The 26292-nt window shown below is 39.4% G+C and overlaps 1 pseudogene; it reads left to right on the forward strand.

Moving 5' to 3' along the window:
- Positions 1 to 26292, forward strand: part of LOC149748698 (endoplasmic reticulum mannosyl-oligosaccharide 1,2-alpha-mannosidase pseudogene) — a 122811-nt pseudogene that overhangs the window by 29254 nt on the left and 67265 nt on the right.

Raw genomic sequence — 26292 nt, forward strand, 5'->3', positions numbered from 1 at the left:
CCTGGAGACATAAGCATGTAGATGTCAGTCAGGGAGTGGAACATTCTAGGCTCAAGTTCATTGGGGAGATCTGAGCTAGAGATATAAATGTTGGAAGCATCTGAAACTGTTGGCTTTGAAAACCATGAAATTAGGTGACATCACCCAAGGAATGGTGATCATATTCAGAGGAGAATGGAATGGAAAGGAGATGAGAAGGCAGCAAAGGAATGGCCTCTTTTCTCCCCTAATTACCTACTTTAAAAATAGTCATTCATAAATATGAAAATGAACATATTATTCAGTCTATAAATGATTCTTGGTGCATATATTGTTAGTAGAACTTTTATAATAACTGGAGGCATGTAGTAGACACTTAATAACTATTAGTTGAATGAAGAGCGAATAAAAGAATGACTGAATTATTTCATCATCTTTCCCACATTGTCTGAGGCCCACAGAAGTCTTTTTAGCATATGATTTTGGGGTGCTTATTGCCGCTTTCTGTGTGCACTGGAGTGTACCCCAGACTACTAGAGGAGAATATTGTCCCTGAATGGTGCACTTCCTTATACCTGGCCTCTGTGGACATGGGGTGATCTGTTCAGGCAGAGCTCTTTGTGCGTCAAGAGCCTATTTAGAACTAGTAATATCACCACTTTGGGCAAATGCCAAGACAAATCACTCAGACCATAAGTAGAGAGGGAATTTTTTTGCAGGGGATGTTCAGGGAGTTGAGCTCTTTTGCTGAGAGCCCTGCAGCCTGCCCAAGACAGGGCAGATAGGCAGCTGCCTCACCTCATAGATTTCAGTTTAGAAGCAAAAGGAAAATACAGTAGGATTCTTTTTATATAGAGTTTTAAATATCACTGAACAGTCTCCCTCCTGCTCTCTGGCCCTGTTCTGACTTTGTTTGGAAAATAAGATTTTCATTTCTCTGTGGGTACTGGAAGCACAAAAGCCAGGGAGCTTCTGCCTCCAGTCCCTGGTCAATCAGTAGAGGGGAGCCCTTCTCTTTTTCAGCCCACATTTCTAACCAGCATGTCTGTTCCCTCTAAAGGGAGGGCCTGGTAGCATCTATGAGCCCCTATGGAGATACTAGAAGACTGTTTATTTCATATTTCACAAAGCCTACATGACTCCTTCCTGATATTTCTACCTGGGGGTGAATCTAATTGTCCTCCTATGATACAGAGTCAAGTCCATTTATTTGTAACGCCTCTTCAGAGAAACCTTTGAGTTACAAAGAAAAAAAAAAATCCTCTTGGACTAGCTCAAGTGAAAGGGTAGTTTGAGGTAAAGATCCTGTGATAGCTCATGGAAATCCGGGGAAGGCTGAGCAAACATAGCTCAACAATAGCAGAAACTGAAGGAGCTCCAGGGGACAGCTACTCTCTGTGTCCATCATTCCCTCAGCTTCCTGCTTGCCTCTTTCTCTCCTGAAGTCTTCTCATTTTTCACTTCTTTCCCAATCACATTTCCCTGAGTACCATTCTCTCAATAGTTGGTATGTATGTGTCCCCATAATGACCATCCCAAAGCAAATGTTACATGACCTTTAAGTACAAATGCTCCTGCTCCATGAATGTTTCCAGTTAGTGAAATCCTCCCTGGGTGACTATAGCCAGTGTCAAGGTTATAAAAAAAATTGTTGGCATTGGAAGTCACAGAAATGTAGCACAAATCTGGAATTAGTGGTAAAATCATTTGTAATTTGTGTCAGAGACTGACTAGTTGTTCATGAAACCATTTTCCGTTTCCCCCAGAGCATAGCTAGACTACATCCCCAGCCTTCCATGCAGGTAAGTGGGGCCGTAGGACTGAGTTCTGGCCAATGGACTGTGGGCAGATTCTAGGCAAATCTAGGCTTGGCCCACCTCCTGTGAGTGATTCTCCATTCCTTGTCCCCAGTTTACAGCTGAACTGAGAGGATTCCAAGGACTTAGAGCACTGTGGAGCCCAAGATGGAAGGAGCTTGAGTCACTGAATGACCCATTTCCCTGTGGTTAACTCATACTGGACTGTGGTATGAGAACTTGCCTGTTTCTATGTTAAGTTACTTACATTTTGGAGTCGTTACAGCATTAAACCTCCTCTGACTGATACTTAAGTGTTACAGGGGTGGTTATCAAAACCAAAATATTTCCCTCCTGACTGGTCTCCATAATAGACACACATGGGAATGTCATCTGTGCAAAAATAGGCCCAGGCAGACAAGATTATATTTAATGGGCCTTTTATTTCCTACAACAATCCCCTTTCATCCCTGATGGGGAAGGTTTCTGAGAGCAGTTGATGGGGAAGTTTGCTAAAAGCAGTTTCCGTGGGCCCGAGGGAATGTTTTATGATTATAGCAAAGGGTTAGTGGGTACCTGTGCAAGTATGTGTGGGAGTGTGTGTGTGTGTGTGTGTGTATGTGTGGTAAGAACTGAAATAATCCTCTCCAACCATTATAAAACCTTCAACTCACCAACCTTTTCCTCCTTTCTTCCCCCTCCTCCTTCCTTTTCCTCCCTCCCTCCCTCCTTCCTAGATGCTTAATCTATGCTAGGCAATAGAATCTACTGGCTTAGAGTCTAGATGTTTCAAGCAACAGGAGCCCTTCCTGTTTTTACCAGTAATTATAGTTCATTGGAGTCATGAGATAAATAAGGTACTTTGTTGGCAGATAGAATTTTAGGAGATCTTATTGGTACCATTTCCTAATCCAAGCTTGACTCAGAGAATAAGGCTTTCACAAGATTACATAAGCTTTAAAATTACAATAACCTCTCACACTCTCATCACAACACCATACCCATTCACATCCATATGTCAAGATGCGGGTGTCGGGAACATTATTTCTATCTCGTGAGAATAGCATCATCTCCGTTTTTGATACCTGGATAGGCTAGGATCAAACTCCCACAGCATTTTCACTCCCTCCATCCCCCTCACTATGTCATAGTGAGTCTCAATTATTTATATTATGGAGAGATAAATTAATTTTTGTAAGGAATACTGAGTACTGTATACTTACACTGTATAGATATTTAAAAAGTGAAGATTTGGAGCAGAGTAGTGACATGGTCTGATGTCTTCATTTTACAAATGAGGGGGGACACTCTCAGATAAAATGAAGAGAGGTCACACAGTGAGCAAGTTGCTTTTCTGGGTCTAGAACTCTGATCCTTGAGACAAAATAGTAGTGGATGTACATTGTCCCTTTATGTCCTTTTCCTTATTTGTAAAACAAAGACATCAGACCATGTCATTTCATTTCCCTGCTCAAAATCTTTTTCTTTTCCAATAGGTGTAAAGTACTGATACATACACAGACCCTGACTGCCTGCATGGAGCAGGGATCCCCTCTGCCAATTAGGAACATCCGTTCCGAACTCCTGCTTGATCAAGAAAGAAAATTCTCTTCTGTTACGTTTCTGAGATTTCAGTGTCGTTATGATACTCTGTTACAAGGGTGTCACCTTTAATAATAAAGGTGGGCAGTCTCGACCTCTTCTGACTGACCATAGTGATTGATTCAAGGAGTGGTCACACGTTTTAAGCGTGACCAATCAGAGCATTCCAGGAAACTTGCTATGTGACACAACAGATATAGTATTTTAATTTGGGGGGGGAATCATAAGTTATAAAGGTAATATAAGCTGGAATTGCTGTGGCTATTCTTATTCCTTGTGAAAATAATGAAGCCAACCCAGAGAAAAGCAGAGACGAGTGATGGTAACAATGGGCTGTGACACCATTTGAACACCTGGAATTATTTATGTCTAAATTCCTAGGCGTTGCAGCTATGTGAGTTAATTAATTTCTTTCTGTTTAAGTTAGTTTGAGTTGAGTTTCTGTGGCTTATAGCTGCAAGAGCCCTGGCTAATATAACCAGAAGCTAAAGTGGGAGTTGTATGTAATTGCAATGCTTTATGAAGTCTTAGAGTTCTTTGACTTTTTACCCTTACATAATTTTTATTTAATTAGCTACAATGTGAAAGAGTGAGTGACTGCTCCTGGGGGAACCTGATTTGGTAACCTCTGGGTAGATTTCATGAATCCCTTTCAATTTCTAAATCCTTGAAGGGCCTGCCTCAATAGTAACTGGATTTTGTGTCTTGATAGTTTGAGAGAACAAAACACTTCTGTATTTCCTTAAAATGATCTGAGTCATGTTACCACCCTTGCAATTTTCCTCTGAGCTTGCCTTCTCGTCTTGTCAAGCCCTTGAAGCAGCAATAAGTTAAAGTAAGCATCAATAAACATATTTCCCTTCAACTCTAGTTGCCGGAAGTCATTTCTCTTTGGTCTGTTGACAAGTAGCAGGCATGATTCCAGCATGGAATACACTGTAGAATTATTGATTTTTCTGTGTTAATAGTAATAGAAACTTATTAAACTATCACCCTCTACTGGGACCTCTGCCTTACTCACAAAGATTACTTTCCCTTAAGAAGCACTCCTAGGCTTCTTGTGAATATCCATGCTAATTAAAGTCTAAATCCCTTAGCTTGTTTGAAGTTTAAAATTCTCTACAAGCTGACCTGCACCTTACCTTCCAACCTTATTCCTGTCTCTGTCCTTTAGTCAGATTGCATTGCTTGTGTTTCCAGAACATACTTCTTACATTCCCATTACTTTGCTTTTATTCGTGATGTTTCTTTTGCCTGCAGTGCCCCTTCCCTGGTCTCCCTCCTTTTATCCATAATTACTCATCTTTCCGGGTCAAGCTGGAATGCCGCATTTTCCATGAGGCCTTTCTTGATAGCCTCAACGGGAATGAACCCCTCCCTGCTTGGAACTTGGCAGCACTTTGTGTGTGCTCCCCTTTTTTCAGTCACCACAGTCATCACAGCGCTCGCACAACCCTAACCTCCGCTACCCCACGGTCAACCATCCCAATCTAATTCTCCCCAGTACAATGACAGCTATCACCACTCTCCTCCCAGTAGCAACGCTGTGCAGTTCCAGAGGCAGAATTCAGCTTTAAGCTGTCTGAATCCCAAACTGGAGGTTTTAACCGCTGGGCTTTACTACTTTTTCCCATAGTACATAAATTGGTATTGATGAATATGTCTTATTTTCAAGATTGCATTATAACCTTCCAAAAAGCAGGGTCTTCATTTAACCTCGTGAATGCTTAGTGGAGGACCAGGCAAATGGTAGATGCTTAATAAATATTTGGATGGATGAATGGTGAAATGGAGATGTCCATTTCAGCAATGGTATTTTTTGCAGGAACTGAAAATTTTTTTTTCATTGGCTTTAGAATCCTGGGAGCAGTAGAAGAGTCTCTTTTCTGATTATATGTGATGTGGATATAATAATTAAATAATCTTCAACTGCGGGTTGGAGAAGAAAACTCAGAAGTACAGTGGGTATAAGAGGAAAAATAGTGGGAGAATAGTATTTGAAACCTAATCCATAGCCGGATATGTAGTTAACTAAATTATTATGTATTTATTTGAATTAATATATTAGAAGAGCGCATGGTGATATTAAATGATGTCATATATATTATATATATCTTGGTATCCTGGTTCAGGATAAATATCCCTTTCACTTTTTAACCAAAGCTGCTGACTCCAAAGATCATTAATTCTCAAACTAATTTTCTGACATGACATCTATGCTGGATGATCCTCATGTGAACAATTTCTAGTGGGCAGACCATAATTCCACCCTTCTCCCACACAGCAAAATATGTCAGAAAGCTAACAATAAGATTTATACTGGGCTTCCCTGGTGGCGCAGTGGTTGAGAGTCCGCCTGCCGATGCAGGGGACACGGGTTCGTGCCCCGGTCCGGGAAGATCCCACGTGCCGTGGAGCGGCTGGGCCCGTGAGCCATGGCCGCTGAGCCTGCGCGTCCGGAGCCTGTGCTCCGCAACGGGAGAGGCCGCAGCAGTGAGAGGCCCGCGTACCACAAAAAAAAAAAAAAAAAAAAAAGATTTATACTATTTTAATTGTTATAATGATGTTCACATTCATGAAAAAAGCAATTGATGACTTTGGTATTTTAACTATTATTGATAACAAATGGATTGTGACTGTATCTTCATAAGAATGGGGACATACTGCATTTCAGAACTTCTGCTATCAGCATTTTAAAGCCCAAGCATGGCACTTCCCTGGCGGTCCAGTGGTTGAGACTTTGCCTTCCAATGCAGGGGGTGCGGATTCGGTCCCTGGTCAGGGAGCTAAGATCCCACATGCCTTGCGACCAAAAAACCAAAACATGAAACAGAAGCAATATTGTAAAAAATTCAATAAAGACTTTAAAAATGGTCCACATCCAAAAAAAAAAAAAAAAAAAAAAAAAAGCCCAAGCAAGCAGTATCTACTTTTTTCCAGGAAGATTCCTGGCAGAGGTCATGGTTGTGCTGGGGAGTTTGGTGCATTTCCATTGACTGAGACTAAGTCTTAGAGCAAGATTTTGAAAAGTCTTTTCCTTCAGAGGTAGGAAACCGATGAATGGAGGGCATTGTACAAGCTAAAGAACTAACGACAAATGAAATGTCGCATTGGATCAGATTAGTACATCATCTAGCCCAGAATTTTGCCCTAATGTGGATATCAAGTCACAGCTAGTAATTTTAGAATAGTTGCTCCTCATTATGGGTAACATGAAAATGATTATAAACATTTTAGGGGCAAGGGCTGGGCTTTATTATAATTTTGGAGTTTCACGTTACTACCTATTACAGCTATGTACAATGGGAGCTAACGCTTATTAAAATCCTACAATGAGATAAGCCTGTATTGGGCTATGGTTTCATGTAATTCTCCCAACAGCCCGAAGAGGCACAAGGCTCTTTATCCACACTTTGAAGATGAAGAAGTTGAGGGTCCATAACAATTCCCCAAATTCCCACATCTAGGAAGTACATTGGATGAGAATGAGAGCTGTGTGGGAAGGATAGAGAGGAAGGAATCCAGCCTCTCTGGAAGTGCTAGGATATCCCAGGCATCGGTTTGAAGGTGTTTCTGGCGTGAAGAATAGGTTTTAAAGTCAGACAGACCTGGATTAGAATCACTCACTACCTATGTGTCCTTTATGAGAACATAAGTCAAATACTTATTACAGTGCTTGACACACACTAAACAATTAATAAATGCTAGCAATAGTAATTGTAATTATTATTGCTAACAAGACGAGATATTGGGTCGGTTTGGTTCTAAGGTCTGCACACTTTTGTATTATACTGTGTATCATACTATGACTCCCACATATTTGTTTAAATGATATTTAAATATTTGTTAAATTAGGATTCCCCCTAATTTCTTTTTAACAGTTTCTTTTAATCACTTATCATGGCTGTATTCTCTGCGTATTTATCTACAGCTATAACCCTGGTGGTAGTAGAGCCTCAGCTGAGCCCTAGGCTCAGAGTTTGATTCCCCTCATTGCAGATGGTCTCTATTTAGTTTTGTGATGGGTGAATTTTATTGATTCCTGTAAAGGCTCTGTTTTAGAAACTGGATCCCTGGCTGTCAGTCAGGAGCTTGAAAGTGGTCTCCTTGCTCACCTTTCTGCCTCTGTAAATGCAGTGACTTGCCAGTCACCATTAAGACATAATGAGTTTGGAGAATCTATTAACATAGTTTGCTGATTCACACTTGTCAGTTTGCTTTTTTGTTCCCTGTCAGGAAGTTTAAAAATTTGTGGTCATTTATCTGGTGTGGTAGTAAAACTTTGGTCCTCTCCCATATAGTCTCATGGGCTTTTATAAGTCAAACACCAATTAGATTTATAGGCTATAAAGACCCCTACTTTGATTCTTCCGTAAAGTAAAGCTAAGTTGATATTGGCTAGTCTAGACCTAGATTTGGTAGTTAGGAGAATCATATTCTTGGGTTATATTCTATATTTGAGCCTATCCAAAACATTTCTTGAACTTAAAGGGGATGGATGACTTTAAAGATCCTGTGTTTAATTCTCGATTATTGTTGATTGGAATACTTGCTTGGAAGAGAGAGTAAGCAAGAGACAATATGGTGTAATGACAAAGAGGAAGGATTTTGGAGTAAGACTGACCTAAGGTCTGATCCAGGGTCTGCCACTTAGGAGCTGCGCCACCTTAGGAAAGTACCTTAACCCATGGAAACTTGAGTTTTCTCATCTGTAAATGGAAATAAAAATAGTACTTATCTCATATGGTTAGCATGAAGATTCAATGAGAAATTCCTTGTAACTGGCTTATATTATGCCTGGCAGAAGATAGGTTCTCAATAATTAGAAGCTACTGTTATTACTGTGGATCAAGAGAGACCATTGTGTACCAATTACAATTCAGTACCAGTAACCCCTTTAAAATGAACAGTCATATCTACAAGGGTAGAAGCTAGGCCTTCAAGCAAGTGTTGGGTTAGTTTTGTTATAACCTAGCTTCTCTCCCCATGTGAGCTTTTGACCTTGGGAGTGTTTCCATAGGTAGTGTGACCAACTGTCCTGGTTTGCCTAGGACTGAGGGGTTTCCTGAGATTTGGGACTTTCAGTAAACCAGGGGAAAGTTTGAGCTTGTCACTCTATCACAGGTTCTGTTTCTCAGCTTTGCTGGATCTTGGTCTTAGTCACGTTGCTCTTTCTGTATCTTGGTTTTCTTCTCCAACTTTACGACTTCCCCACAGACTTATATAGAAAAGGCAGGACAACTGCTTAATTTTTTCCTTTTATTTACCAGTTTTTAACAGAATGAGTTGGTTCTCTACCATTCTTTGAAAGTTACCCATGAACTTTTTTTGTGTAAAATTACGATCTCATGCATTTAAATGTATATGATGTGTCTAAAATAATTGCAGTTATTATCTTTGTTAATACTCAAATGGTCCCAACTTTGGACAATGGAAGCTTATTCAAATTTGGTTCTTTAATCTTTTCAACATGATCCATGACAAAATCCATGTTTCCATGCCATGGAAATTCTTGTTTTCAATGACAAGGTGGGAATTTTATGCCCTAGATCTAGATTCAGCCATTTCTCCAAGAATACCTGTTTCCTTTTAGTGGGAAAGTTTTGTGGGGCCACTGTGTGGATACTAGGAGTGCTGATTACTACCGGTTGGGCTGTTGCTTCTGGGCCTTTATAGAAGCTTAGGGAGTACATAGTTTAGAAAAAGTATTTCGTAGTCTTATATCGATTCTTTCAATTCAAATTTAGGATTACAGCGTTTTTGCTTAATCTCATCAATTTTACATCTGTGTGTTTTCATCTAATGTGCAAATCCTTGTGCTCAATATCACCAATACAATAAGTTGTTTACTTTATCCTGCACTACACAGAAATCAGTCTCAGAATAACGATACCAAAACTACTATCAATGATAGGATGACTCAAAATAATTTTAAAAATTATTTTTGTATATTTCCACTTGGAATGCACAGCAAAGTTACTATAATTTAAAGTCACTTGTAATGGTTATACCACTAATTGTGTATAGTTAGGCTAATTTATTTAATTAAATTTTAGGACTTGCTCTTAGTTCAATTTTATTTTATAATTAGGTAAAATTTTTACACTATTCCGAAGTATAATCTGTAATACAAGGTGTTTTCCAAGAATTCTAGCTTCAAATCCTGTCTCTTGCAGCCTATTCCTTCTCAACTCTATAAGTAATCTTTTAAAAAAATATGTTGACTTAGAAATTTTTTAACTTAAAAAAATTTTAACGTAAGCATATATATAAGTACATAAATAAGCACACACACGTATAAAGTGATTCATTATATGTTTAATTTTTTTACTTGATCTGTTTTGTCTCTTTTTTGGGGTAAGTTTTTTCATTAATTTTGGGAGGTTTGTATTTTTGTTCTGACGGTAACCTTTTACTCAAATACATTTCTGTAATACTCTTAGTCTCCTCTTTCCTCGGTCTGTTTCTTATTTGTTCCTAACTATAAGCATTATTGATATCAGGTGGTAACCTTTTCTTTCCACTCCCCCTTTACATCAAGCATCTGATTTGAAGTAGTGTCCTTTTATTCTCACTTAATATCTATAAGACAATCAGTGGGTTTAATCTACTTTTCAAGCACTCTTTCCATTCTATGCTAGTTTTTGATAATTGTACTATGTCTACATTGTAAGAGCATATACCCATTATACTGTCTTCTTTATAAATATCGTTTAATCTTAGTTTTACAGGTAACTACATATTTATGCTCACCTTTAGGCCTTGGGTCCATTTATTTCTATCAGTAGTTATTTTGATATCTGAATCTTGGTCCATAAGAGGTTCCTCAGGAAAGGATTAAAGGAGCAGCATTCCCTTAATTATTGCATGTTCATGTAATTCTGTGTCTACCTTTATACTTAACTTGTTTTACTGAACATAAAAATCAATTTTTGACCCAGTGTTTTACCTTGCGAGTCTTAAATATGCCAGTTTTGTCATCTAGCAACCTGTTGTGCTATTGAGAAGTTTGATGCCTTCCTGAATCTCATTCCTCTGTAAGTGACACATTTCTTTCTGGAAACTTGTAGGATCATCTCTTTATGACTCTGATGTTTTGAAATTTCACACTAATGTGCCACGATGTAGGTCTTTTGTCATTTACTGTGTTGGGCGCTCAGTGTGCCCTTTCAATGTGGAAACTCAAGTCTTCTTTGCAAGGGAGTGTGTGTGTGTGTGTGTGTGTGTGTGTGTGTTGGGGAGATTGACTATTCCGAATGCTGACATTTAGCCAATCTTCCTGTTTTCAGACCTGCAGCTCTTTGCTAACATCATTTGTATCTGTGACTCTCAGCTCTGACTGAGCCTCTCTGGGGTTCAGTGAAAAATCAGCCCTTTTAACCTCCACTTTTCCTTCTGCATGCACTTAAGCAGTGACCTCTTCCCCTCCTAACTTCCCTGTCTCTTCCTCTTTCTATCTTCCAGGAATTTATTGCACTATTATGTTTAGTGCTATCTCTCTTATTCTCTTTGTCATTATGAATATATGTTTTTTGATTCCTTTACTATAATTTTGAGAGTCCTGAGAGAGATAGTAATTAAAGGTATGTTGCCAGTCCTCCATCTTTAGCTGCAAGTACTAGGGTTCTTTGGATTTATTTTGAAAACCACGAGGAAGTCAAAACTCTTGAATGATGTTTATAGGTAAAAAAGCTTTTAACTTATATTAACTAAAATCTGGAAGAAAAGAGAGAACAGAATACAACTTTTAATCATTTGTTTAAAGAGAGAAAAATGGACATATGCATTAGATTTCAGGAAGAGCGTGAGTAAGGGGGCAGGAGAAATGTAAGTGTGATTGTGTAAAATGACACTCATAATGCTGAGACTGCCTCCCAGGGAAATGAACTCTTGAGCAGTGAGTTTCAAGCCTGTGTCTGAAAGCCAAGCCTGTTTCTTAATTTGGACTTAGTGTGTTGGTTGTTTATGTTAGGCATATAACAGTTGATGGTTCCATTATAGAATATTGATTGCACTTAATGAGCTTGAATGAATAGGCTCTGGCTCCATGGGACAATGGATAAAGTTCAATCCAGTTCAGTCTTGTTCTGTTGTGTCCCTGCTAATTTTCCACTCTCATAGCTGAGATCTGTTGGGAAGTAGATTTCCTAAAAATGTAGTAGATTCATTTATCTGGCTTTCTTCTTTGCCTTTTTTTTTTTCTTGCAGTAAACCTGTGTCAAGGCTTGGGACTGGGGAAGGAGTAGTAATAGGAGCCTGTTTTCCTTGAATGAGAATTTTCATGTTTGGCATTTTGGCAATTTTTAGGAAGTCCACATTGGAGATCATGGGCTGTCTAGTAAGTACAACTAGGAATTCTTACAGCATGAGAGTACATTTATTTTGGAGGTAGGTCGTAGAGAGTTGGAGCGCATGTTCATATGTAAGAATGATTTAAGGTTGTTAAGACCTGGAATAAGTGTTTACTTTGTCCCTGCATGATAACGAAGACAAGCTAGAGGGTTTTTGCTTATTGTTTTCAAATTGTTGTTGGTCTAGACTAAGGGTGGGATGTGCCTTTTAGAGATGATTAGTGCTTTTGTTGGAGGCTCATTCTTTAATGGGTTAATGTCTGATGGACGTTTTAAAGATAAATAAGTTTTTAAGGACTTACATGTGCCAAGAAGTGTCCTAACCTTGAATACATTAACTAATTTAATCCCAAAGAAGGAGTTACCATTATTATTAGTCCCATTTGACAGATGAGGAAACTGAGACATTGAGGATTTAAATAACCTATCTAACACCTCATGGAGCTAGATTAGAAATGAGGAGGCCTGCCTCTAGAGCCTGTGCTCCTAAGCATTATGGTATACCACCTCTCAAGCATCTGGAGAAGGTAATTGCCTTAATGAAATGTTAGGGAGGCATTCACATCTATCCTAAGGTGTTATTTGGCTCTAATGATGTTGTGAACTTCAGTAGAGGTTTTGGTTTGACAAACCTCCCTCTCTCTGTTTTATAATAGGGGAAGGTAAAATGGCAGGGTATATGTATTCATTAAAAATAGTCAAATATACACAGATATTTATATGTATGCATTTATTATAATTGGTTATTAGAGTGAATAAGTACTCAATACACTTTTAAAAAATAAAGATGACAATGACACTAAGAAATGAGCAGACTATAATAGAGGGCCAGGGATGGTGCTATGGGGAGATAATATGGCGCAACAGAGGTTGATTAACGCTGTGACTCTGGATAAATGTCATTCTTCTCTTGGCCCTTGGTCTTATAGAATGAGGGGATTGGATTAGATTATTTACAACAGTTGTCTTAAAACTGTTCTGTAGAGCTCCAGGGTTCTGGGGTATACCTTTGTGGCCATAGGGAAGGAAAGCCATAGGGAAGTTGAACAGAAAGAACTGTCTTCCCTTCCCCCAATCCAGGACTCACTCAGGACAGTTCTGCTTTTAGTAAATTTATAAACTGAGATTATCTGTAGGATTCTGTATGACCAAAGGGTTTTGTTGCTAAAATAAGTTTAAAAACCACCAAATTCGTAATTTATATGTTCTTCTAGTTCTAAAATGTTACAAATTTATGTTACCTAGACTGTGGTTGACAAAACTCATGTGGGCCTCCATCTGCCCTTGCTTCCACAAATACACTTTTGTTATGACATTCCTTTCTCTTTTGGACATGGTTAATTTTTACCATTGTTTAGAATGGTGAAGTCAACAGTTACAAAAGAATTATTATCCTTGTAAATCTATCAGTTTACTTTTCCCTACACATCCATGACAGAACTTGGCCAAATCTTTCATGGTTATTGTTATAGATGAAAGAACTAAAAATAGAGAAAACTACTTTCCCACATTTATATTTCTAATGAGTTGTGAAGTTTGAACAGCAACACCATGCTGCATTTACTTATAGTGGGCCTTTGAAATAACCATGGTTTCTGGTCAGTGTGCCCTGTGTTTCTGTACTGCTTCTGGTTTTGTTGAAGTTCAAGTGCCTGCCCATTGGTGATAAATGGGACATTTTTACTTCATTTCTTATCACTTTTGTCTTTTAATTTCATGAGCCTGAACCATCAAACTTCTTGAAGTTTTCTGAAACCTTCCATGCTGTTTCACTTCTCCATGTTGTCACATATACTGTATTTTCTGCTCTGAATTCACTTCCTCTCTCTCTACCACTTCATCTGCCTTTAAAATTCCTATTCATTCTTCAAAGACCTTGTGCTATCATCTTGTTCTTGATGGGACCACCACTGAAGTTGTACACATCAAAATGCACTGTCACTAGTTGGTTATTTGTCTGTGGCTGTTGAAAGGGCTTGAACCTGTACTCCTAGAACTTGGCATTCAGTGTGTGCTGGACAGATCGCTATCGGTGAATCCTTTTAGCTGAATATAAAACCTCATAATGGTATACATTCTCATTATTTTAAACACCATGTTTATGCTGGCAACAACCAAATTTATTTCTTCTCACTCTTAAACTCCAGATTCATATATTCATCTGTTTACTTGACACCTACACTTGGGATGTCAGATAGACGTTACAAACTTAACATGTCCCAAACTCAACTTCCCCTGTAGGATGACCAACTGTCCTAGTTTGCCTGGAGCTGGGGAGTTTTGTGGGCCACAGGACTTTCAGTATTAAACCCAGGAAAGTCTCAGGTAAACCAGGGTGGTTGCACCCTAACTCCCCTTGGGTGTAACTTCTACTGTGCCATATTGTCTCCTCACAGCACCATTCATGGCCCTCTGCTATAGTCTGCTCATTTCTTCATGTCATGTGGTCATATTTATTTTAAAAAAGCATACTGAGTACTTATTACTTCCAATAACCGGTTAGTAGTACATGCACATGTTTAGATACCTGTGTATATTTGACTGTTTTTAATGCATATGTATACCTTGCCATTTTACCTTCTTCCATTATAAAACAGAAATAGGGAGGTTTGTCAAACCAGAGCCTTTACTGAGGTAATACAATGAAACATCCCTCAGAGCCAAATAACATCATAGAATGGAAGATCTGGATGTTTCCCTAACATTTTATTAAAGCAGTTGCCATCTCTGGATGCTAGGGAGGTGGTATAGCACACACAGACAATCACCATCCAACTGGCACCACTTCCAGTCTTTCCCATCTCCATTGGTGGCAACTCCATCCTTGCAGTTGCTTAGGCCAGAAACTTTAGAGTCATTCTTAACTCCTCTTTCTCTCACATCTCATATCCACACACACAGACACTCACCATCCAACTGGCAATACTTTCAGTCTTTCCCGTGTCAATTGGCTGCAACTCAATCTTTGCAGTTAAACTGCTCAAGCCAAAAACTTTGGAGTCATCCTTAACGCCTCTCTTTCTCTCACATCCCACATTCAATCCTTCAGTAAATCTTTTTGGTTCTGCCTTCAAAATCTAGAATTCAACCTGGTTACACTGTTTAAAATTGCAACCAACAAACCATCTCCAGCTACCCCCTTCCCAATCTCCCTTACCTGGCTCTATTTTTATTTCTTTTTTGGGGCACTTACTACATGATTTACCTGTTTATTATGTTTATTATTTATTGTTTATCTCCCCAGAGATTTTCCAGGGGTCTTTTTTCTTCTCTGATGTAACTCAAGTGTCTAGAACACTTTCTGATACATACTGAGTGTTCAATGCATATTTATTGAATTAATAGATAGTTCATAAGTTTTAAAGTCAGAGTTAAGGTTCCTTTTCTCTCTACTGTTTATTGAACACATTTTTCAGCCATTGTTCTGGGTGTTTTATACATACATATATATGTATATATGTGTGTATATATATGTGTATATATATGTGTATATATATATATATATATATATATATAAAATTTAATTCTCACAATAGTTCTCAGAGGTTGCTTTCATCTTCCTTCATGGAGATTAATTAACAGAGATAATAAGTGGTGAAGCCAGGCTTTGAACCTAGGTCTGTGACTTCAGAACACAGATGTTCAACCACTGTCATGTTGCCTAACACATAGGCCAGCTTGATCTGATCGGATAATTCTAGGATTCTGCTTCATTAAATCACAGTATCTTCTGTTGTTGCTTAAATCAACATGTTCTAATTAGAGGGCAGAATGGTGTCACCTACAAGACCTGTCTTTGTGAGGAACTATGGTGGATGGGAACCTGTTAAAATGCCATAGAGCAAACAGAATGCTTATTTGGAATAAGTTTCCAACTTACTAAATAGTACTGCTAATGGAAAAGAAAAAAACACATTTAACAATTTTCCCAATAGTTTAAAACCTATTGAGCACAATAAGACAAGCATTTAGCTATATAGAGGGACAGCTTGAGCAGTGTTGTGGAAAGGGGAAACTATTTAAAAATATGACCATTTAAAAAATTAGTTTGTCTCTCCTTCTCTTTTCCCATCAGTAATTAAAGTTCTTGACTTGTTTGAAAATGGCTCAGATATAATTTCATTTTGTTAAGCACCTCAATTTTTCAGCTCAGGAAAAAAGGCTATTAGCAATTTGCATTATCCATTATAACCTCCTTCATAATATGAAATTTATATGGGAAATGCTAATTGGACATCCATCGTCGTAAAGATAATGATTTCTGTACTTTTGGTGGTGATAATTAAGATGAAAGATGAAAATGATATGGGGTGAAAGTCAGATTTTTAAAAATTTTCCACTGGTTGGAGTCTGGGGAAGGCATTCTGTTCTCTGTTTCAGATGGGTGACAGTGGAGGGCAGAGCCATAGGGTCATGGAAGGGTACGTAAATTGGAACTGCCTTGATGTCCGGGAAGTCCTCAATTACCTAATCCCAGGCAGTTAATCCAGTACCAGATGAAAAAGGTGAGAAATGCTGTGCCTCTCAAAGACAGATGTATCTGAAAATATCTCTTCTGTTTTAGCCTGTTGCTTTATGGATAAGAGTTCCACCGAGGTGCTCTCTCATCAGTCCTGTTCCTTGCTCTGTGATGGGAATAGATAGTTGAAATTGACTAACATTATTAAGAGTAATAAGCGTGACTCCAGTAGGCTTTTCCATCAAGCATCGTTGCATCCCTTGGCTTGCCAACGTACTCAAGATTTGCCTTTTGGAATTGACTCCTGATGAACAAGGTATGGTCAGGGTGGAAAAGGAACCTTGTTTTATTTGCCCATCATATTCCTAAAATGGTTTTAAGTGAAGCAGAAGTCACTGAATTTTCTATATGCAGGGAATTGGATGGGAGTTGAATTTATTGGAACTTGAGGGAAATGACACGGGCATTCTTTTAAATAGAATTCCATTCATAGGCTTTTCAACTAAGTTGGCAGATGTTTATTGGGCATCTGCTATAGTCTAGGCACTGGCCTTGTGTAGGTATTATTGTACTTATTGTAGGTATTATTCTTTTTTAAATTTTATTTATTTATTTTTGGCTGCGTTGGGTCTTCGTTGCTGCATGCGGGCTTTCTCTAGTTGCAGGGAGTGGGGACTACTCTTCGTTGTGGTGCGCAGACTTCCCACTGTGGTGTCTTCTCTTGTTGCACAGCACAGGCTCTAGGTGCGTGGGCTTCAGTAGTTGTGGCTCGTAGGCTCTAGAGCGCAGGCTCAGTAATTGTGGCGCACGGGCTTAGTTGCTCTGTGGCATGTGGGATCTTCCCGGACCAGGGCTCGAACTCGTGTCCCCTGCATTGGCAGGCAGATTCTCACCCCTGTGCCACCAGGGAAGCCCTAGGTATTATTCTTAATATTAAGGAGAATTATCTCCATCTACAAAACCATGATTGATTAAAATTCATTTTAAAGGTGTATAGCCAAGTGTTGATCTTACGCCAATCACTTTGATTTCCTGAATTCTAGAAATAAACCATCAAGAAGAGACTCTGTACTTCTACCAATTGTAAGATAAACAGCCCCAAAGGGACAAATTAATAATTTCTTTAGGCTCTTTGTCTCCACACTGCAGTTTGTTCTAAGATTATTTATTCATTCATTTTTCAATAGATATTTGCTGACTACCTACCATGTATTCCAGGCACTGGGCTATGAAGCTGGTTTATGCTTAAAACTTAGCGAGAAGCAAAACTCTTGAAACTCTCTAATATTTTCTTGATCTACTGGGGTCATTTTAAGTTGATACCATTTTATTTATTTATTTATTATTTATTTTTGTCTGCATCAGGCCTTAGTTGCACTTCTTGGGGCATGTGGGATCTTTCGTTGCGGTGTGCGGGCTCCTCTCCTCTAGTTGTGGCTTGCAGGCTCCAGGGCACGTGGGCTCCGTAGTTTCCAGCAGGTGGGCTCTGCACCTGGGAACCCACCAAAATTATTCAAACTAGTCAATCCTAAACTTGTCAAGCCTGTTTACTCTGCCTTGCCTGTCTTTCCTGAGGAAACCACAATAAAGGCTTTTGCCCACATTTTCCTACTGCTCCTCTGCCTCCTGACTGGCCCTGGTGCTACCCTGTGTGGCCCTCCATGACGTGGCATGCCCCTTCCTCTTGGGAACTGTGAGTAACAGTCTTTTCAATGGCAGTGATCTCCTGGTCTGTTGATCCACCATAGCTGACTAAACCCAAAATCCTGGGCACATTTAACAGGGTAGCCTCCTTAGTTTCCCTATATACGCTGCCCTGCCCTTTATAAATAGTCCCTTTAGTGAATGCTCCTTTGATTATCTTATTTGACATGCAGCCTCTCTCCTACTGTCACTCTGACTGGTGTGCTGTACATGTTTTCTTGACTTTGAGAGTCAGTAAAAAGCATAGGGAGGACAGCCAGGTCCATACCAGGGGCTCATGTTTTGATGTACATAGACTCGACCCACTGTCCTCCTTTTACTGACCTGGACAAATAGTTAGTGCCTAGCACAATGCCTGGCACCCATTAAGTGCTCAGTAGATACTTGAATTAATATCTTCCCCTTGATGCCCTGCTCCATGCCACACTGGCTTGAATATATCACGCTTAACTGAGTGTGGTATATTTGTCATAATACTTTAGTGCTGGAAGGAATTTTAGAGAAATTCAACTCTCACTTTTTATCTTACTCCTCTAGTTTACAAAGTTAAAGACACAGAAGGGAATGGCCTCAGATAAGAGGTAGAGCTGCAACTGGAATTTCAATTTCCTGATCAGTATTTTTATCACTGGTCAGTGATAGTAATTGTAATAATACTCTTCAAATTTAGTGCAAATAGACTTGTGCTAGGCCCCATGTTAAATTATTCTCATATAAATTTATTTAATCCTCACCCAACCTTCTTAAATACTTACTGGTATTAGCCTTGTCTTACATATGAGGCATAGAGAGGTTAAGTACTAATTCAAGGACATCCAGCTAGTAAGTGGTAGATGAGAGTGCAAATCAGGCAATCTGGCTGCAGTGTCTGTGTTATTAACTTTCCTGACCTATAAATTTATATTATGTATCCTTTTCGTTGAGCCAGTCTTTCTCTTTTATGCAAGAACTTGACACCAAGATCCTTTTTTCATGCACAGGGACTTAATAACTTAATATATTACATGTAGACACCAGGTGCTCAATTATTACTGACCAGTTGTTTGCACAAAATCCTCTGAGCTTCTCTGTTGAATTCTTGGATCCGGTCAGCAGTCAGCCCTTATTTGGTGGCCCTTGTTTTTCTGTTGTTAACCACCAGCCCTGAGTAATGTTCACTGACTGAGTGGAAGAAGCCTCCCTGGAGTAGAGCGAAATCCAGCCAGCTGATCCGAGCATATACCCTCTCCCCAGGCTGCGGTCTGCCTTGGAGTCAAATGTGAACATAACTAGAAGGGTTTATTTCCTCTTGCCAGAGACGGAGACTGGCATTTTTACTTGCCTTGTATTACAAAATTTGTTGCAATAAGGCAGTTTAATTAGCACAGCAGTTTGAGGTTTTAGTAGTTACTGTATTTAAGCAATTTCTCTGGCACCCCTACTGTTTTATGAGGCTATAATTTGGCTCCCAAATGGAGAAACAATAAGGCCAAATAAAGCAAAAAGATGGCAGTGTTATTCTGGAGGTTAAGCTCCCGTACAGCCCAAGGCAAGGTACCAGTGAAGCAGGACAGCCATCTTTGCTGCGTCCAGCAAAGATGCCCTTGCTGCCTTGGAGCTTCCTCCAAGGACACTCAACTGTTCAGTGTGTTTCACTGGGTCATTCGCTAAGAATTACATTGTGCAGCCACTGCATTCAAAGCTCAGAGATGATAAGGGGACTTGCTAGGAATTGAATCCAGGTTGGTTTGTCTCTATATAACCAAACAAGGCACGAATGTCAGCAATGATGCAAATGTAGGAACCGTATGGTATCCATGCTTGTAATAGTAAAGTGAAGATGAAGTTAAAACTTAAAGTATCTTCCAAGTAATAGATGATAAAGGAATGCTGGTTCCCTTCCTCCTCTGCTGCTTTGAGGTTCTAAATGCCTCTGCTTCAATATTCTAGGTTATGTTGGATTTGACAAAATGCGGCTTCCATGCCCCTAGCACTTTTCTTAGGTTCTACTTTATCCTCATTTTCCAACCAAGACATCTAATGGCCTCAAACTTCACTTCTCCACGAACTCCACAGATTCCATTGAATCTGTGAAAAGGGTCTTTTTCCTTTTGGTAATTTATGTTGTGTTAGGCAAATTTCTAAGATGTCCTCCAATGATCCCTACCTCCTGGTCCTTATTTCCTTTTATAATCTCCTTTCCTTGAGTGTGGACTGGATATAGTGACTTGTTTTAACCAACAGAATCTGGCAAAGGTGATGAGATGTCATTTCTGTGATTAGTTTACAGAAAATTATGACTTTCATCCTGTTAGCAGGCTCTCTATTACCTTTTCGTCTTATACTTCAGTGAAGCAAGCTGACATGTTGGAGAAATCCACATGGCAGGGAATTGAGGTGGCTTCTAGCCAGTGGTCCTTGAGGAACTCAGTCCTGCCAACTGCCATGTGAGTGATTTTGGAAGATGATCCTGCTCTAGTTGAACCTTTAGATTACCACAGCTCAGTGGGCACTGATTGCAGCCTATGAGAGACTCTGAAGTGGAGGACCAGCTATGCTGTGTCCAGATTCCTGATCCACATAAACTCTGAGATGATAAATGTGTGTTGTCTGAGCCCCTCAGTTTTGGGGATAATTGCTTATACAGCAATAAATAACAAATACATGCACTTTTAAAATAGGGGACAAAAAATGTGTTAAAGGAGTCAATTTCTAATATTTAAATCTTTAAAAAAGTTGAGATATAAATGACATATAACACTGTGTAAGTTTAAGGTGTAGAATGTATTCACTTGATACATTTATACTAATATTTAAATCTTTAGGCATTAGCTGGCCATGTAGAAAAGTGGTTTTATTTTTTGTTTTTGTTTTGCTACTGCATGCTTTCAAAGAAGCCATACAGTTTTACTCTGAACCTCAATTAAGTTTCCACATTCCGGAATCTAACTCTGCTTTCCTGATCCACTGACTTTTCTTTGAATCAGGAGTGTCTTTGAGGATGGTCAGTATAACTAAAAGGCATACAAGACAGATAAATCTTATAATTTCTGTTCACTAACATACATTAAAAATAATCTTGATGTCCATGATGGTCATAAAACCAGATATTTCTTTTCCTTTATGACTAAGTCACTTGGAAGCCACATAATAGTCAGATGGTTCATTCACTGATTCACTTACTTGACAAATATTTGTTGAACACTGAGCAAGGCAGTGGGTATATAATGGTGAACTGAGCAGGCTGGCTGTATCTCAGCTCTGATGGAGCTTATACTGTAGGTTGCCTTGATAAGTTTGGAATTCAAGTATGAGGAAGTGATATGATCTTACTAATAGTCCCATGGGCAAGCTAGGTTCAGGTACTGTTCTACAGTGAGAGTTGTCTTAACTGAGGGGCCCGATACTTGAAGTCATTGGCCAAGGCTTCATCTCTTCTGTGTTGTACTTGCTGAACCTCTATATCATTTCACCTTTCTGTATGTATTTTCTTATCTTCTGTGGAAGCTTTTGTATTTCCTCAGATATGCTATTATTGTCAATGCCATAGCTTGCATTCATTCATTTGAGAAATATTCTTTGAGTGTGTACTAAGGTTCAACACTGTTCTTGGTAGAGAGGGGTGTAGCGGTAAATAAGAAAGATAATATCCTCCCCTTGTGGAATTTACATTGCAGTGGGTTAAATATGCTTTAATGTGGTAATTTTGCCCAATTTTGTCCACAGACTTCTTGTATCAGTCAGGGTCTAGGTAGGAAAGGGATAGCACACTAAAATTGGACTATTTGAGAAAAGTTTGGTGAAGGGACTATTAGCAGAAGTGTGGAAAGGTTTAGATCAGTTGTCCTCAACTGGGGGTGATTTTTGTCCTTTAGGGGACATTTGGAAATGTCTGAATACATTTTTGGCTGTCATAGCTGGGAGGTAGGGTGTTACTGGCATCTAGTGGGCAAAGGTTGGGGATACTGCTAAACAGGACAGCCTCCCACAATTTTCTGCCCTAATGTTAATAGTACTAAAGTTGACAACCCTTGATTTAAAGAAATCAGCAAGGGATATTACAGTACACTGAGGCTACCACCTGGAGATCCCTTATCACTCTTAGGCCTGGAGGGGCAAATGGAGGGAAGAGTTACCAGAATCAGGAGAGGGCTGCTTGGCAGGAGCTGTGACCTTCAGTAAAGTGGTAGCAAGTCTGGTGCAGAGAAAAAGCCAGGGTAATAAATACCTTTACCTCACTCTCCTGCTGCCCTCTGATCTCTTGTTAGTTGATTCATCAAGGGAGCTTATTGATAAAGTTTATTCAGGTTGACCTCACAGGGAATAGGATAGGGTAGAGAAAGGTAGAGAATAGATCAGGAGGGGTGAGTGGAAGAAAGCTAGCAGAATGCTCCATTTGGGTGTCTGAATTTAGATAATGCTTCTGTTAGTTACTTACAAATTTTTGTTTAGGAAGATGCTAACCACCCCCATGAAATATAAATTTCATAAGCCAATTTTGCTTTTTTTACTTCCATGTTTTTATTTCTGAGTGCCAGTGGTGAACTTTTGGATCATCTCAGGTGTGGGTACAAATACAGTGAGAGTTTGGGATTTTAAGGTATCTGTTAGAAAGGTGGTTAGGATGTGAGAGGGTGCAGCAAAGACAGAAAAAGAAGTGGACAAGAGCCACAGATGGTTTGCTCCAAAATTTAGCTCTGGGCTGGACCTAGTCCTTCTCCTTATTATAAGGGTAAGCCAGCTAGTTTAATTCTTGTTGATCTGGCATAGGAGAGAGGTAGGGATGTCTGGGGTTAAATTAGACCAGACTCTCAAAGAATGGACCTGATACCAGCTGTCTATAGGAATCAAGAGGTAGGCACAGAAGTTTAGATGTTGGGCAAAGAGGTAGATTTATTTTTTACTTTGTGTTTCAGATTTAAGGTCATCTTGCCTATCTCTCTTCCAAGACTGGTTAGGTTCCCTGACATGTGTTTACTTGCAGGTATTATATACTATGATACATGTTTTCATTTATCTTTTTGAGGGCAGGGATCATCCATGAGCCTTTGACGATTGTATCCTCAGTGAATGGAAATTGTAAATACTGTAGTCAATATATATTTGTTGAATGAATGGATAGAGGTATATCTGAGCCTGTTTCAAAACTAGGGAGAATGATGCAGGTCATTTATCTCCCCTTTTTCTCATTGTGTATGAATGTCATTTTTGCTTGTTCAGCATCTAGCACTTTCTTCCTATTAGTATCTATTTACATCTCCCTTCTGGGGAATTCCTCATTGTGTTGGTAGGATGGTTATTCCTGACATTGCCTGTCCCTTTTTTCTTTGGAAGCAAAGGAGGTCAGATCCTTCCTCTATGCATGTCCTTTATGCCAGGGGCAGGCATGTGCTCCAAGTGCTGTTAGATCTAGGGACATTGAGCCTTGAGTGAGGGACCTGCAGATGGAGGGAGATTGGAAGATCAGATTCATTGTGGTAGCAGGCGTGTCCTGTGCACCGACTTGTACCCATTGTGTGACTCTTGCCAGGGCGTCCTGTTGTGAAGCCTGTAGCAATCTTGGTTCCTGCCTGGTTTTCAGGCCTGGACCTTAGAATCTTGAATTGACCCTTTCAATAAATTCCTTTACTTAAATGTTTAAAAGTGTCAGTTTCTTAAGTGTCAGTTTCTGCCACTTGCAACAAGAGCCCTTCCTAGTATGTATTGGGAAAAACTTGAGGATGTGTGGAAGGATATTGAATGTATTATTTCCATGTGATGATAAGGATCACATAACTGATCTAATTTCCTTCCATAGATTCTGGAGAAGATTTAATACTTACGTTGAATAGAGGAGGAGAGTTAGAGAATTGGGTGCCTTGGTGTATCAGGCACCATATAAAAGCTCTGTAGTCTATGTCAACCATTCTAGCTCAGTAAGGTATTATTTCCATTTTTCTGTTAGGAAAACTGAGAGTCAATGAAAGCAAATATGTTACCCAAGTTCTCACAGACAATAGGTGTTAGAACAACAGATTTCAAACCAGGAAGCCTGTGAAAACTCCTCCCCTTGTATCATTCCAGGTGGACAGTCAGCTGCACCTCCCTCCTGTGTCCAGCAAGTCCTAGGTGAGACTGGAAGCCCTTTGGCCTCATGCGTGTCTTTGTGTGCCCTTATAAGCTGTAGCAGACTTAGTAGTAGACTTAGAAGTAGCAGAATTAGCCTCCATTCCCTTATTCTAATATGTAGCTATTTAAAAATTGTCATTCTGTGATAATGCCCTGTAGGTTTGCTGTGTCTTTTCTTCCCACTCTTGGTGGTGGTTAGTAATCCTCAAATAAATAAGAGATCATTTAGGATGAAAGAGGCATTTAAGACCCAGTTATCAGAGGTGCTCCGTGGTGGTGTTAATATTTCCTGGCCGAAACTTGGTCTCAGAGGAATGGCGGGCAACTGGATAAAACAGGATATTTTGATGCCAGTGTTTTGACACTTTATAAATGTTAGCTTTTGTGTAACTTTTTCTTCCTGAGAAAACGAAGACTTCTGATCTTTGTCAGTAATATTTGATGAAGGTTAATGGTACCAATTTCCATTTCTAGTAAAAAAAATAAATTGAAATATTTCTGGCACTGGTAGAATTATCTATTTTGTTATCTTAAAAAAGAACCCCCCCAAATTTCAGCTTTTGACAGCTGTCATGAGACATTTGCTGCCATCAGCAAAATAAGCACACAATATTGTATTTATTTTACTTAACAAACATTTGTATAGTGTTTATTATGTGCCAGGGCCTCTTCTCTGTTTATGCATTTACATTTGTTGACTCTTAATCTTCGCAACAACTTTATGAGTTGGGACCTATTATTATACCCATTTTACATGGGAAAAAAATTGAGGCACAAAGAAATGAAATAATGTGCCGCAGGGCATATATCTCCTAAATGGCAGAGCCAGGACTCACACCCAGTCAGTTTGTCTCCCGAGCTTATACTGCTAACACCATCCTTGGTTGCCTCTCTGATGTGCCAAGAAATGATACAATACAAACTCCCTATAGCCAGAGGGATCTCTTCTTACGTTACCAGAGCTGACCAACCAGATCATTCCTTTCATCTTGATTAGGATTCCCAGTTCGTGCTTAGCTGCTCTTGGTTGGTATGCTGGTTTCAAAGTGAGCTGAAGTATAAGGACAATTTGAATGAGTGAGCTCAGACACTGTAGACATTCTCAACTGCAGAGCTTGATGTTCTAGTAAAGTTAAATGATAAGTCCCATAGATGTCAGAATTGATGGGAAATTGGTTATGATCTAAAACAGGGCATAGAAGAATTGGTCACTATAAAAGTCTTTCTCCGGTTTGTTGATTTGACATGACTGAAAGGTGAGCAAAATATATAATCATCGCAGAGTCTGTTGAATTACAGTCAGAATGGCTGACAATAAAATGGTTGACTCAACACAACAATGGTTGTGTAAACTATCTTGAGTCTAAGGAGGGAGGTGGTGAATTGACAATGAGATTTGGCAGGACTGGAGTATAGGTTGTGGATATAGTGGGGAGGATGGCAAAAGAGGAGGCTGAAGAGGTGCAGTGAGGGAGGGTGAGTTAGGGTGGATTTTACCTTATGGGAAATGGGGAGCCACTGAAGGATCTTAAAGAGAAAGTGACATAATTAAGTATGGATTTTAAGGCATCCCTTCAGAACCAGTGTTGGGGATTGATGATTTTCTAGAGACAGAAAATCCGTTGTTCTTTTCTACACTCTGGTTTATTTTGTGACTGCACCTGGCTTGGTTTGCCCTTAAGAATCCTCTGGATAAAGATGGTAGATCCTAATCAGCCCTGCCTTCCACATTCCAGAAGGCCCCAGGTAATGCTGTTGGGAGGAATTCAGTATCTGAACAATGGTCAATTTTTATCGATGTGATAATTTTCTGCCATTACAAAGCAATGTCTGTCGACCTTTGCGACTCACAGATGTGGTAAATCGGATTTGTTTGGAACCCCAAAATGCCGGGAGTCTGCCACAGAAATAATGAAGGGTCATTTATCCTGCTGAGAGCCTCCTTAAAGGGAATCAATAACCTTACTGTAAAAAAAAAATTGCATTATTTCTGTGAGGCCCCTTTCCAGGTGAATAATACTCTGTGGGTGTTTTTTAGCTGCCATTTATAGAATGCTTCCTCATGACAGGCCCTGACTACATGCTGATAGACAGGAGCTCATTTTACTTATGATGGGTTTTATTGCTCCCATTTTAAGATGAGGATATTGAGGCCAGCAAATTTAACAATTTGCCCATTATCACACAGTTAGTAAATGGTAGGGGATTTGAACCTGGGTTTATCAGACACAAAAGACCTTACACTTTACTGGTGTGTGTGTGTGTGTGTGTGTGTGTGTGTGTGCGTGCATATGGTCAGAAAAGGCTTCAGAGC

Source organism: Delphinapterus leucas, chromosome 7 (genome assembly GCF_059928025.1).
Source record: "Delphinapterus leucas isolate spDelLeu-1000000601 "Yukka" chromosome 7, BTC_Dleu_Yukka2, whole genome shotgun sequence".
Taxonomy (NCBI): Eukaryota; Metazoa; Chordata; class Mammalia; order Artiodactyla; family Monodontidae; genus Delphinapterus; species Delphinapterus leucas.